This window comes from Heliangelus exortis, chromosome 4 (assembly GCF_036169615.1).
Source record: "Heliangelus exortis chromosome 4, bHelExo1.hap1, whole genome shotgun sequence".
Lineage (NCBI taxonomy): Eukaryota > Metazoa > Chordata > Aves > Apodiformes > Trochilidae > Heliangelus > Heliangelus exortis.
In genome coordinates, this window is record NC_092425.1 from 41,439,232 (window position 1) to 41,453,202 (window position 13,971).

A 13,971-nucleotide genomic window follows, 5' to 3' on the forward strand; every position below is an offset into this window, starting at 1 on the left:
GCTGAAATGTATCGGTTTCTGCTTATGATGGGTTTTTTAGGACTGAATTCTGCCTCTGCTCTCTCAAAAAGCTGAGCAGCACAGCTGTAGGGCATTTATGGCCAAAAAAAATCAACCTTGTGTGAATTGCTGGTATGTGTATGAGGAGAGGCTGAGGTTTTAAAATTGGCATCTGCTGATGATTGGGTTTGAAATGATTTTCTGTGCGGGTAAAACCTCTGTAACTGGTCAGACCTTCCTAACATGCTGGTGAAGAGCAGAAAATTTGGTGTCCATTTCATAGTTTTGTGCTGGCAGAACAACCCAAGTATCCCAGGGTAGCAAAGCACTCAGCTCAAGTGCTCCTCCGAATTAACGGCAAGGAATAATAACCCACTCCTCATCTCTGTGTTCTGCCCAAGCAAGGCTGGTGATTGGCTGATGGGTTGACTGATTGATTTTTCTAATGCATTTGTCCAAAATTTCTAAAGGTCTTTGTGTATCAGCAGTGTGTTATGGGTTCCATCATGTGGAGATGGAGCTGGTTCCATCCAGCTGTGGAGAGGGTAGTTGGAGGGGGAGAGACCACCGCGACCGAGGTGGTCTCCCAAATGTGAGGATTAATGCAGCCAGGATGTTACCTACGTGAGGAAAACACCTGGGTGGTTTTCTTCACCCACTGCCAGGAAGACCTTTGGGGGGTTTGGTGCACCACTGGATTCCTGTCTAAAAGGCATCTCTCTCATCCTCACCCGTAGAGCCTTTCAGAAGCCGTGGCCGGTGCCGCGGCGGGTTGTCTGTCGTGTTGTTTTTACAGGGGTTGTTGTTAGGAGGCAACACCCGTGCTCTGCCATCACCCCCTCACACCCACTCAGAGCTGGGGCTCTCACTGAGCAACCTGAGTCCTGACTGCCCACCTCCAGGTTTCAGTGTCATCCCTCTGAAGCCTCTGTACCATCGGTTTGACGTCGCACCGCGTAAACCCTCTGCCCGGGGGGGAAATGTGGACAATTACCTCTTGAGGAGGTTGATGAAAGATTCTAAAATTCTTTGTCCTTTCTTGAAATGTGAATACTTAACACAAGGGGCTTCTCCAGCCCTTGGGTGACCAGCTCCCTCCCCTCTGAAACCAGCGGGAGTTTGAGCTCCAGGTACTTGGTGTTGCCCACCGTTAAGGTTTTGTCTTTTAAGTCAGCATTACTGTGTCAGATCAGATATTTATGATAATTCAAATAATTTTTTTTTTTTTACAGAGTGGCCTAGTGTGCATGTGGACCAGCTATTTTTCCATGCACCCATGACATTTATATTTTTTTTTTTTAAATGTATTTATCTCCAGACAGACTGTTCATCACACTCAGTCTGGACCCACCTGCACGCTGCACGGCCACGCTCAATCCGAATGCTATTGCCTGTTAACATCATTTAACCATGAGAAAAGTTGGGTGGGAACCAAGAGGATAATCTGGACTTTAGTTTGGGTTACTAAAACTGGGCGACCTGTTTTAACTTAAAAAAAAAAAAAAAGACAAAAAAAAAAAAAAAAGAAAAAGAAGAAAAAAAAAAAAAAAAGAAAAGCTTGCACCAAAGTCACCAAAGAACCTTTAGGAAAATGTTACGGTTGTGACAAGAAGTAAGAAAGTTAATTTCACTGTTTTAGGTGATTCCCCCTTTAGGTAAAACCACACATAGCAGTTAGAGCAACCAAGCCTCTGGCTTAGTGTCCAAAACTCCCATCTGTTTCTCTGTCAGTCACTCTTCCAGGTACTTTTTCAAGTCTGGGAGAGATGCTCTTGCTCCACCACTTCAACAGCGAGCGGCCCACGATGAACCAGCCTGGTGTTAAGTGAGGTCCTGGTTCCTCGTCGCTCTTAGGGCTTTGGTCCCAATGGTTTTAACAGGTCAATTTAAAAAAAAAAAACAAAACAAGAAACAACCCACAAACCCCACGTTAGGATAACTCAACATCCCATTATTGGTGTGAAAGCAGAATTTAGTGAATGAGTCCTTGATGCATACGTTAGCGTATCGCTGACTGCTGCTGCCCCTCACAGTGCCTGGAGTAAAATTTTAATTGATATTCCAACAAACCTGAGCTATGAATGTACAAACTTTTTATGCTCTCCTTCCCCCGTTTCTACGTGGTGTTCCTCCTCCCCTCCCAGCTCCACATCTCCCCTCCCCAGCTCACCTTTGCTTCAAGGGATCATAAAAGCTCCTACGTTGGAATTAGCCTGAGTGACCCCGTGTTGTGCTCCTGTCCTCCCTGTGTTCCTGTAGTGTTGGTGAGGAAAAAGACTCACGACAGGCAGAGTGGTCAGAAAGGGATATTTTCTTCACCTTTTCAAAGAAAAAAACAAAAAAAGTTGTGAAATAGCTTTCCTTATTGATTCCCTTTTTTTTTTTTTTTTTTTTTTTAATAAAGAGCCACCTTTATCTTTTGTTAATTAATTGGCCTTCTGATGGCATTAGGTTATTATAAATATCACTGAGGATCATCTGGCTACCAGGTTGGGCTTGGTACCTGTTGGTAAACCACAAGCCATGATGTTTCCCCAGCTATGGAAAGCCCCAGTGTTTGCAGATCTTCTGGTTGGAGGGTAGGACAGACTCACTGAGAAGGTAGCAACGCCAGGCTTGGAACCATGAGATTTGGAAACAAGTTCCTGGTCATTTTTGGCAGCACGTTTGGTGCCCAAAAGGGCTCACTGAGATCCTTGGGAGCACTGAATCTCTAATGCATTTTTAAATGTTTGTCCCTGGTACCCTGAAACTGCCATGTCCCTTAAACTTGAGAAAACAAAAAAAAAAAAAACAAAACAAAACCAAGCTTATTTGCACTAGAAAGAACGGCCAAAAACAATCCTTAGGAGGACAGGGTGAAGAGCACCATTCTGAACCTCTTTTTCTCACGAGAGAATTTCCCGTTCCAGCCCTCACCTCTGTTTCAAAATTGTTTGGTCCCGGCAGAAAGTCTGTCAGTTCAATAATTAAATCATAATGCACTTTATATTGTGTAAGTATAATGCCAGGAGCACTTTTGTGATCCTGCCCTGGTAAGGGGATGCTTCAGTAACATAGTTTAGTGCTGAAAGAAGCCATCCCCTGCATGCACGTGTCTGCTAGGGACCTCTCACACTTGCTTGGTCCAGCTCCACTCGTGCATTAGGGGAGGACAGGCACTATACTGAGGGTCCTCTCAAGCCACCCAAGAGGGGGATGTGATTTTTATTTTTAATTATATATATTTTTCGTTGTTTTGTTTGTTGTTTTTGTTTTTTTTTTTAACACTGCTATTTGCAGAGCTGCTGAGCGTCCTCAGCTCCGCCAGGGCTGGGGCTCCTCACCCCATCTGCAAATCGGGCCCCTGCTGAGGCTTGAAACCAAACTTTTCCCCTGTTAAAGTCTTGACAAAGCTGAGTCCAGCAGCTCCCTCGTGCTTGGCTTTCCCTGCTGCTGGCACAGAAGCTGGGGCAATCCCTAAAAACCTTATCCTGGGTGGAGGAGGCTGCGGGGGCTTGCCCAGCAGCCAGGGGGGGTTGTGTTGAGTCCAACCCATCGAGCTGGCTTTCTTATTAGAAGTAGAAAGGCAGGAGCTTGCTAACAAAGGGTTGGGAAGTGTTTTAGGCTGGTGCAGTGAGGGTGACCCACTGGAATGGCCAAACCCTCTGTGGTGGGTTCCTCATGTCACATCTGGCTGACGGGCTTGGCCCAGCCAGAAGCTGCAGTGGTTGTTGGTGCCCTGCTCGTCGTCGTGTTCCTTATCTGTATCCAATATATACCTGAGTCATATCCACATATAGGCATTAATATATTTATGTGACTATATTGTAGCCTGTAGTAGCTGGTAGCAAAATAATCTTATTTATCTGAAGTGCGTGGTCTAAAGAGAGGGCAGTTTTTCTCCTACTACCCCTCTGGATAAATGTGTTCTTTCACCCAGAGCTGGTTGCGTGCGGTGGTTTAAGGTGGTTTAAGGGTGGCATCCCTTAAAAGTTAATCCCTCCTTCCAAGCCCTCTCATCCCTTAGTTTTCTCAGCAAGGCTGCAAGGGAAAACGTAGTGGAAAGAAGGCAAAACTCTTCCTTGGAGGAGTCTTGGAGGTGAGAGCTGTAAGGAGGAGGCAGCTGCAGGTACTGCTGGACACATCGTGTTTCAACGCCATCTTACAGTCCCCTGGCTCTGCAAACCTGTACTACCATGTTCATGAAATCCCAGCTGGAAGTGCTAAAAAACTGTTCTTTATACAAAACAAAACAAAAAACAAAACCCAAGCAATTACCAAAATCAATGTCAGCACACTTCTGTTCCACTAAAGATGTCATAGTCTAATGATTGCATCTTTTTTTTTTTGTTTTTTTCCCTGTGGCTTATTGAAGTGACCTACACTGACAGGGAAGGGAGTTGGTAGTGGTTAGGAAGCCTACTGCTTGCTCGACTTCCAGCCCTTTTATCTAAACATAGTAATTTTTATATCAGAAAAAAGGTTTGTTATTATGTATTTTTACTGGGCAGGTTTTGCACCAGGTCGAAAATTAATTAATAAGTGGTTTTAGTTCCATGGCATTCCTACTTTTGCTGTACATACAGTATATATATACAATTTATAAAGTAATTCTGAGAGCAAATTATACCTTCCCTTTAATTATCTATGCTGCTTCCTCCGAGATTCAAATGCCCTTTATTTTTAATTACTTAATGTGTTGTGATGTCTAAAATTCACTTTCCCGCTCCTGCCCCTCCATTCCTTTCAAGTAAAGGTTGGATTGGAAAGGAAGAGCTTATCCAAGGGAGAGTGGGAATAGAGGCTGTGTAAGCAGCTTGGATAAACCTGGGCCAGGCTGTCACCCTGCAGCCTTTGTCAAAGCAAACTGTCCCTCCAGTGTCCATCCCACCAGGGGGAACAGTGGCACTGGAGAGGAAACCTCATCCAGCACATCCTGGGAGTATTTCCTGGGAAAGCATGATTTGTCCCCATGGATACCTGGCAGGCTGGGACCATGGGCTGTGTCCCTTGGATGGGTGTGTTGGTTGGTGGTGTAGCAAGTTGTTTCTTGGCTGTAGGAGGTTCTCCCATTGAGCAGGGGGTCAATGGTCTTCACGTTCTTGCGCGGCGATGATTTTTCAGCTGGAGTCCTTAAAATTTCATGGCCTACATGCAAAAACAAGAATATTTGATCAGCTGGAGGAAAAAGATCCACCCTCTAAGCTTTTTGTCCTCTGAGGTCAAAGTGAAACCTGTCTGGGACTGTGGGTTGTTGTCCAGGGAGGGGGTTGAGGCCTCATCCCTGGAGATGTTCAGGGTGAGGCTTGAGGAGGCTCTGAGCAACCTGATCTGGGTGAGGTGTCCCTGATACTGCAGGGGTTGGACTGGGTGACCTGGAGAGGTCCCTTCCAACCCAAATTTTTATAGGATTCATGTGAGAGGTCTTGGTTACACTCCTCATCCCACACACTTGCAGTTTGTTATCACTTAGCCCACTGGTGCTGTGAGCTCATGGCTGAGGACATTTTGGGGTGATTTGGTCTTGCCTAAAAATGGCTGAATTCTGCTCTGGTCACAGGAAAAAAGCACATCCCAGACAAGGTGCTTCTGGACTCGGGTGTTTTAGCAAAAGCTAAATGCAGCTCTTTCACCACTCTTGTTTCTCCAAAATCTACAGCAGCTTTCATGGGAGAAACAATGAGAATAATTTTTCTTCTTAAGACTTGGTGACGCCCATGTCCAGTTCCCCCTCCATAATGCCATAAGGCAGCAGTGTTTGAAAGCATGGAGGTAAAATAAAACATCAGGAACTCCTGATAAATGACACAGATTAAAATTTTGTTTTCCAGAAATGTTGAAGCATAAATTGAGGGGTTTTGGGGGGAGCAGTTTTGGTGTTGCTGTGATGGGTGTAATCAGATTGTTCCTTCCACACACCCAAGAACCACACAAAATGTGACCTTGAGGCCTCAGGGCTCTCTTGTGTATGTTGACTTCTAGAAAGGTGCATGCTGGAGGTGCCTCCTGGCCTTCTTCTGCTTGCTGGACCTGCTTTGTGTTTGTACTCTATGCAGAGCACTGGCCTGGCCTCCAGGTGCCTGGCTGCCACTCCAATAAAACCATCATTAACACTTTGCTAATTCATCTTCCTAATTGATAGGCTACCTCAGAATGCTTGGAGTGGCCACATGGAACAGAGTAGCTGCCCTAAATAAAAGATGAACTCAGTCTTTTAGGTGCTTCAGAGCCATCCTGTGTCCTAATATTTGATGAGGGAGGATAGTGGCTCCTGTCTTGGAGCTGTTGGTTGGAGATGCAGCTGGTCAGGTGGGTTTCTGAACCACAGTGGGGGAAATCCATCCCACAGGCAGAAGTTTGTGTCAAGCTGTCCCTTCAGCTCAATCATTTGCCAAGCAGAGATTAATTGGAGGACAAGCTTGCCCTTCCTGTCAGTCACTGGAAGGTGGCTCAAGCCAAGGCTCTTCCCAGTGCTGATGTGACAGCTGTGGATTTGTATGTTTGACACACAAAGTTGGCAGAGAGAGAAGGGAGAGAGGAATATTAAATATATGCACGTACGTGTTAGAACCTCTGCTTTTTTTTCCTGTTTCCAGGAGGTCCTTCTCTTTTCCTATGTTCAAACCTTAGCTGTCTTCTTTTCTGTTGTCTGTTCTGGAGATGTTCAAGGTGCAATACAAGCAGGGGGAGAGACTTCACCAGCAATACCAACCTCCTACACCAGTAACACTACACCTTGATGCCACAGACCATGTGCAGCAGCAGCATCTGCATTTCAAACCAGCAGAGGGTACATGGGGTAAAAGGCAGGGGCTGACCTCGGGCCCTTGCAAGTCATTCCCACCTGGAAGGCTGGGAGAAGGGGATGCCAGCAAGGGAAAAGGGCTTCCCACTGAGGCAGGGGAATGGGAAAGCAGGAGAGGGGCAGAGGGAAGGGGAGGCAAGGTGCAAGCTACATGAAATGGCAGAGGATCATAGAATCATGTCATAGAAATCCCAGGATGTCAGGGTGGAAGGGACCTCAAGGATCCCCTGCTCCAACCTTTCTGATATTATTGTTCATCTGAGATCTCTCAGCACCCCAGAGAGCTGAGACTTCAAACTTTCCAAAGTGGGGGAATCCCCCCCCTTCCCCTGGGAGACCATTCCAAGGTCTGACTGTCCTCATGGGAAAAAATTTCCCTCTTGGGTCCAATGGGAATCTCCCCAGGAGCACCTTGTGCCCATTGCCCCTTGTCCTGTCCATGGGACTGTTTGTAAATAGGAAAGTCTCCATCTTCTTTTTAGCCATCTTTTAAGTCCTGAAACAGCATCATAATGTCTCCCCTAAGCCTTCTCTTCTCCAGGCTGAACAAACCCAGTTTTCTCAGCCTCTCAGGTTGACAGTGCTTTGGTGGTGGTTGGAACAGGTGGTACAAGCAGAAAGCTTGGATCTTAACACCCCTCGAGGAGACCAGGTCTCTTTGGCTGGGTCTCTGTCCTCTTTGGGACACATCCACTGGGCAGTAAGATGCTCTGCAAGCGTTGAGCCTTGCTGACAAACCCAAGCAGGTCCCACAGATCTGCTTTTGATCCCACAGTTAGTGCTTTTGCAGCTTTTTATGTCTCAAGTGGCTTGGCTCTTCCTGTGCTGGGAGGCTTGCCCAGGAATACCTGGAGAAGCCCAAGGGAGTGTAGAAGTCTTGGTTGCCTGTGAGGTTTGCTCATTCCAGCTCAATTTATGGATGCTCATGTGTTTCACTTGCTCCCTGTGCTGCTCCCACTCACTGGGGCTGTGTGATGGAGGGTTCTGTACTGATGGAGCAGCTCCTGTTTCTGTTGCAGAAGAAGGGTGTTGGAGAAGGCTGGAGGGGGTCAGAGGGAAAGAAAGCAGCTTTCAAGAAACAGACTCTGTGCCTGTCTTTACAAAGGGGTTTGTGGCATTTTTAACGTGGCTTTTGGTGGAGGATCACCACTTGTATGGCTTTTGCTTTCCTGGGCACCAGCACTGGGGTTCTGATGTCCAGAAGTGGTCGGTGTTACCAGCTGCTGAGCACTGTGCTTTGAACTGGTGAAATGCCCTGGTAATTGCAAGGACTCTGGAAAAGCTGTCAGCATCTCATGCTGGGCCTCCTGCTGATGGAGACTGGGTGGGTTGGACCAGATGACCTTTAAAGGTCCCTTCCAACCCAAACCTTTCCATAATTCTGTCACTTTGGCTTTATGCTGCCTGTGCCTACGTTCCCCACCAATAAAATGGGGTGAATACCTCCCTACCTCAAAGGGTCTGATAAAGATGAGTTCATTTGCTGTGATGTTCTCATGCTGATCAATACCAATCATCTCCAAAAGCAAAACAAAAAGGATTATGGTGTGAAATGTACTGAGTAGATACATACACAGTGTTTGGGAAGGATGTGTAGGTAAGGCTTGGGTTGCCTACAGAATGATGAATGAAAAAGAAACCTATCTATGCTAGAGGAGGAGGAAAAGTTGTCAGAGATAGCAGAATTAAGCTCTCTATGCAAATGTCCAAAGCAATTGGAATTAAGGTTACTCAGATAATCCTTAGTTCTAGCACTTCCTGACCTTTGATTGCTTGGTTTTCCAAACTTTTTAATTTTTTTTAACTGCTGTTTTGTATGAAGCTGTATCTACATCCTGTTCAGTAGCACCAGGTTTTCAACAGATTTGGGGTTTCAATCCTGAATGGAGTCTCACAAACCTTGCAAGAGCTCCTCCACCTCCAAATTCCCTTCCAAGAAGGAGGATAAACCAGAGGGGGCTGAGGGCCAGGAGGACCAGAGGTTGTTGAGTGAGATGTATCCCAGTAGGCTGGCAGGAACCTCTGGAGAATGTCAGGTGTGGTCCCTGCATTCAGAGGTGGGAAAAACTAAACCAAACCCATTCTTCACATTGATTTTCAGCACCTACAAGACTCTAAACTTAAATCTGCAAGTAGAAGGGTGCCTCCAATGGTAAGGTTGCAGGACCCACACAGCAAAAAAGCATCTATATTTTTCCCAAGCTGAACAACCTGGAAAAAAATCTGCTCTTACATCTCCAGGGATGGACATCCCCAAGGTGTTCCAGTGGTTCCTTACCCTCAGATACTTCTGCTGTCCAGTTCTTGTGTCCCTTACTTCCATCTAATTCCATCACTTTTTGGCCAGGCTCTTGAGAGGAATTAGGGGAACAGTTTGTTGCCTTCCTTGCTGCAGCTGGTTTACCTAATTGAAGATTCTTAGGTCTCTTCTGCCTCCTTTTCTAAGCAAATACAAAGGGGTAATTTTTAGCCCTCCTCATGTTCTTGTTTTCTGATGAGTCCCATCTTTTGAATCCAAGGATTACAGAATCCAAATGTGGGAGAGGTATTTTTGCTGCAGTCTCACCAGCTTCAAATGGAAGGATTGCAAATGATACAAGGTTTTGTAAACCCAGCACACTGGTGGGTTGTTTTTTTTTTTTCACTGCAGACCAGTTTATAACTCTGCTTCCTCCCAGGTCCTCTTTGGTGGAACCAGTCCCGAGGCAGTAATTTCTCACTCTCTGTACTGTACTTGTTGCCCTTTAGAAAATCCAGCCTATTAAAATACCAGAGCACACATTTTCCACAAAGCTTTGCAATAGAAATCTTTTCTGTACGTGGCAGGGCAGCAGAACACCATCCATCATTCATGCCTCAGCTTATTGCTGAAGAGGACACAGAAAAAATAACCCATCAGCCTTCATTCTCCTGAATATTAAATATTCTCTGAAATACTAAATATTAGGACACTCTCCCCATCTTCACCATAGCAGCAGTAACTCTTGCCTTCACCTGTTTAAACACAGATGTGAAGAATGTGTCTGGTGACAAGACAAGCTGCCTGTGCCAGTTGCTTTGGGAGCACAGGCTTTCCCTTCTCTCCCCAAATCTCCAGGGGTTGTTACAGAAAATTGTATTTTCCTCACGCTTTAATGTGAATGGTCAGCAAAACATTTAGATGAACTTTGATAGTTTTAACTAAGTTTCTGGTCTGAATTGTCCCTCCTCTATGCTTATTCTGCCTCTCCTCTTTCCTGGTATCATCATTCATGTTCCATCTTTGCCTCTTCTAACATGCAGAGGCTTTTGATTTTCTGCAGCATTACTTTGGCATGGCTGTTATCTCTTAGAAATCAGGATCTCAAAGCAAAACTGGCCAGCACTTGACTTTCACTTTTCCCTGACCTTCCCAGCAGTAAAACAGCTCCACAGAGGAAGAGCTCATTCTGCTTTTTAAGAGAATCACAGTATCAGGCTGTTACCAGGACCAGGAAAAAATAATCCCTAGTGGAGCAGGGCACTGGGCATTGGCATGCTCCATCCCTGGAGTTGTTCAGGGACAGGCTGGATGGGGCTTGGAGCAACCTGGGCTGGTGGGAGGTGTCCCTGCCCATGCAGGGGGTTGGGACTGGATGAGCTTTGAGGTCCCTTCCAACCCCACTCTAGTTCAGTTGAGGTGGCTTTGTCCTCCATGAGGGGTGTCCCTTCTCCCTCCAGGTAAGTTTGAAGCCCCTCTGTTGTTTTCTTGGGTGGGGAAGCTCCACATTAGGCTTACCCTGCCTTGATGGAGTCACAGAATCACAGAACCACAGAATCCCAGAATTATTTGGGTTGGAAAGGGGCTCTGAGATCACCAAGTCCAACCTTTGATCCATTCCCCCCGTGGTTCCCAACCCATGGCACTCAGTGCCACATCCACTCTCTTCTTAAAAACCTCCAGGGATGCAAAATCCACCACTTCCCTGGGCAGCTCATTCCTATGCCTGATCACCCTCTCTGTAAGGAATTTCTCCCTAATATCCAACACATCCCTGGGCAGCCCATTCCAATGCCTGATCACCCTCTCTGTAAGGAATTTCTCCCTAATATCCAACACATCCCTGGGCAGCCCATTCCTATGCCTGATCACCCTCTCTGTAAGGAATTTCTCCCTAATATCCAACACATCCCTGGGCAGCCCATTCCAATGCCTGATCACCCTCTCTGTAAGGAATTTCTTCCTAATATCCAACCCATGTCACCATCTTCTTCCTGGGTGCTCTGCCAGCCGTGCCCACCCAGCTGTGCCAGATAACTGCCTGAGGGACCCTGTATTTTGGGGATCTTCATCCAGAAGCTTCAGCTGCCCTGAATGTTTGTTGGATTTTTCCTTACAGACATTTTTACTGGGAGGAGGTCTGAGCTCTTTGTGCAGGGATAGCTACAGAGAAGTTCCTCCTGTCCCAGGCAGGTTCTCACACTGGGCACGGATCTCCAGGCCCCTTCCAGAAGGGCATTTGAGCATATGAGGAACATCTGTCAAGCAGCAGTTGCTCTTTCTTCCCTCCTCTTCCTAGGGAAAAAGCAGAATGTGCCAACGCAGCCCTGGTATTTTTAACATAAATTAATTATCCCTGCTGCTCTGCCTTAGGGCTGGAAAGGGTGAGCTGGAGCACGGCTCCAGTGTGCTGGCAGCAGCAGCCCCCGGTGGCTTCACCCAGGGGGGGCCAAGTCTGGCATTTGTATCCCTCCCACTGCTTCCCTGGGTCTATTTCTCTTCTGGGATGTGGGATTGTACCAGTGTGGCTGTGCTGAGCAGTCCTCCCATCCGGGAGGGATTTGGGGGCAGCTTGCTGTGTCTCTCTCAGCTCTGATGCTTTTGCAAATTCATGGCTCAAGTAAATACTAAACCCCAGGGCCAGCCCTAAAACATCCTCTGACTTTTAAACCATTTATGTGTTTCAAGCTTCTAAAAGCTCTTCAGCAAGGGGGGGGGGTTTGTCATCTGGTGTCAATTTAACGTCTCTGTCTCCCATTCCACCCCTGATTAACAAAAACTAATTTATTTTCAAGTCCTTTAAAGCTGTAGCATGGCTCCTGTTGATCACTTCTTTATCCTCTGAGATATAAAAGGGTTTTTTGAACCCTTTCCCAGTGGTCGTGTGCACATCGCTGTAGTTAGTGGTGACTTTTTTTTTTTTTTAATTTAAGGGGTTTTAATAATCCACCACCACCATCCTGGGAAAATTAGGGGAAGAGGTTTTTGGCTCAAACACTTGTAAAGCTGAGAATAGGCACCTTTAAAATGGCATTTTATTTCTTGCTCCATCTGGTTGCATAACATCAAGGTCACTGAAGCAGCATGGGGAGCAACCCCTGTGGATGTTTAAATGGCTCAATGTGTAGGGACATTTTCTTCTGGCTTTGCTCACAGGGCCCAGTCTTGGCTCTGCTGTTCCTTTTCCCAGTTTGACCACTAAGAGTATTTATCAGTCCGGTGGGTGACTTGGCTTGAGAGCCTTAAATCAGGTTTTTCCTCAGAAATTCAGCACCTTTTTTGAAATCCTTGCTTATGAGCCTCTCTGCAAACGTTCTGCAAAGCCCAAATGTGCCTCAGTTCCCTCCACCCCTGTGCATTTGCAGGATGGAAAGTCATGGAGCTGCTTAATCCACCCTGGAGCTGCTCTCTCTCTGCTTGTTCCAAACCTGTGCTGACCTCTTCCTCTTGGCAAGGCCAAAGATGCTGCACAAAAGAGAGCAAATAAGGGGCTAAGGCATAGGTATTTTTGCCTCAGCCTAAAGACCAGCCTCCTCCAGGCTTCCAAGAGCTTCCCAGCTTTCTAGCCAAGCAGTTTGTTATCTAGAAGCAGCAAAATCAGTAGTTTCATACTAGCAGGACCTGGAGTCCTCTTTTACTGCTGAAGGCGTTTTCTCCCTCTCCTTTGAATTTTGTGTGAATGCAGAAACAGCAGTGAAATCAGAGCTGTGATGTCAAGAAAGGGGAGATCAGAGCAGCATTTCTCTGGATAGGGCTTGATGCAATTTGAAGCTGCTTGTAGAAGTTTGGCTGGCAGGTAAACTGATTTGGGCTAAAAAAGCTGGTGCTGTTGAACTGTCTTAGTGATTCTTTAGCAGATGGTCCAAAATAGCTTCCTCATGACCTCTGACCTCTCAGATAGATAATTGTATTTTTTATCTTAGATTGAAGGTGCCATTTGTGCTGGAAGAAACTTATGTTCTTTAGAAACAAGCTGGCATTTAATGTCAAAACCATCAGATGGCAACCTAAAGGAAACAAACCCAAAATCCCACAGGGGACCCAACACCAGGTGAGCCTTTGCAGGACATTGTGGCTGAGCTAGCCAGCCATGTGGAGCTGGGGTTATAGATGAGTTGTAAGCCACCTTTCTGCCTTCATGGTGATGCAGAGGAACTCCTGCACTCCCAGCATTCTGCTCTGCACCTGGGCTCAGTCCTTTCATAGCAGGAATGTTGCCCCCCCCCAGAGGAGAACGGTCCCCTCCCATCTTCCCATGTTGAGCTGAAAGGCTGTGTTTCAGGAGCAGTGCTTGTTCACCAGCTGTTGTCTAGGATGCTGTGGCTGGCTGTACAGCAGGGAAAAAAAAAAAAAAAAAAGTACAAAAATAATTTCTGTCTGAATTTCAAGTAAGGGGACTGCTTCCTGCCAAGCTCCCCCCGCCCCCGCCATTTCAGCTGTACATTATTCTCTTTTTTCCTTCCATTGGTCCCGCTCAACAGCTGCTGCATTTAATCCCAGAAGCTGTAGTTGGTAGCAAAGTGATCTCCATATAACCTCTATCCCACTCATAAGTGCACATTATGAAGCTTAACTGATGGTAATAAAATGTTTTGCTTTCAACGCTCGGTCCCCGCGGGGTGATGTTCCCGCGTTCAGGCACCGGCGTTCCAGCCGGGCCATGTGTTGGGAGTTGTTCTGCTGCCCCCCAGGAACAGCACAGCTCTTGATGCTGGAGCATCATCCGTGTCCAGCAACTCGAGGAGAGGTGGAGAACACCAAGCAGAGCCCTTTCTGCAGTGGGGAGTTGGGGGTGGGGGCATCTCCAGGTAGAAGCAGCAGGGGTGACGTAGCCCAGGGAGGTAGCCCAGCTCCAGGCTGGGCACAGAGTGGTTGGAGAGCAGCCAGACAGAGAGGGAGCTGGGAGTCTGGATTGACAGGAAGGTGAACATGAGCCAGCAGTGTG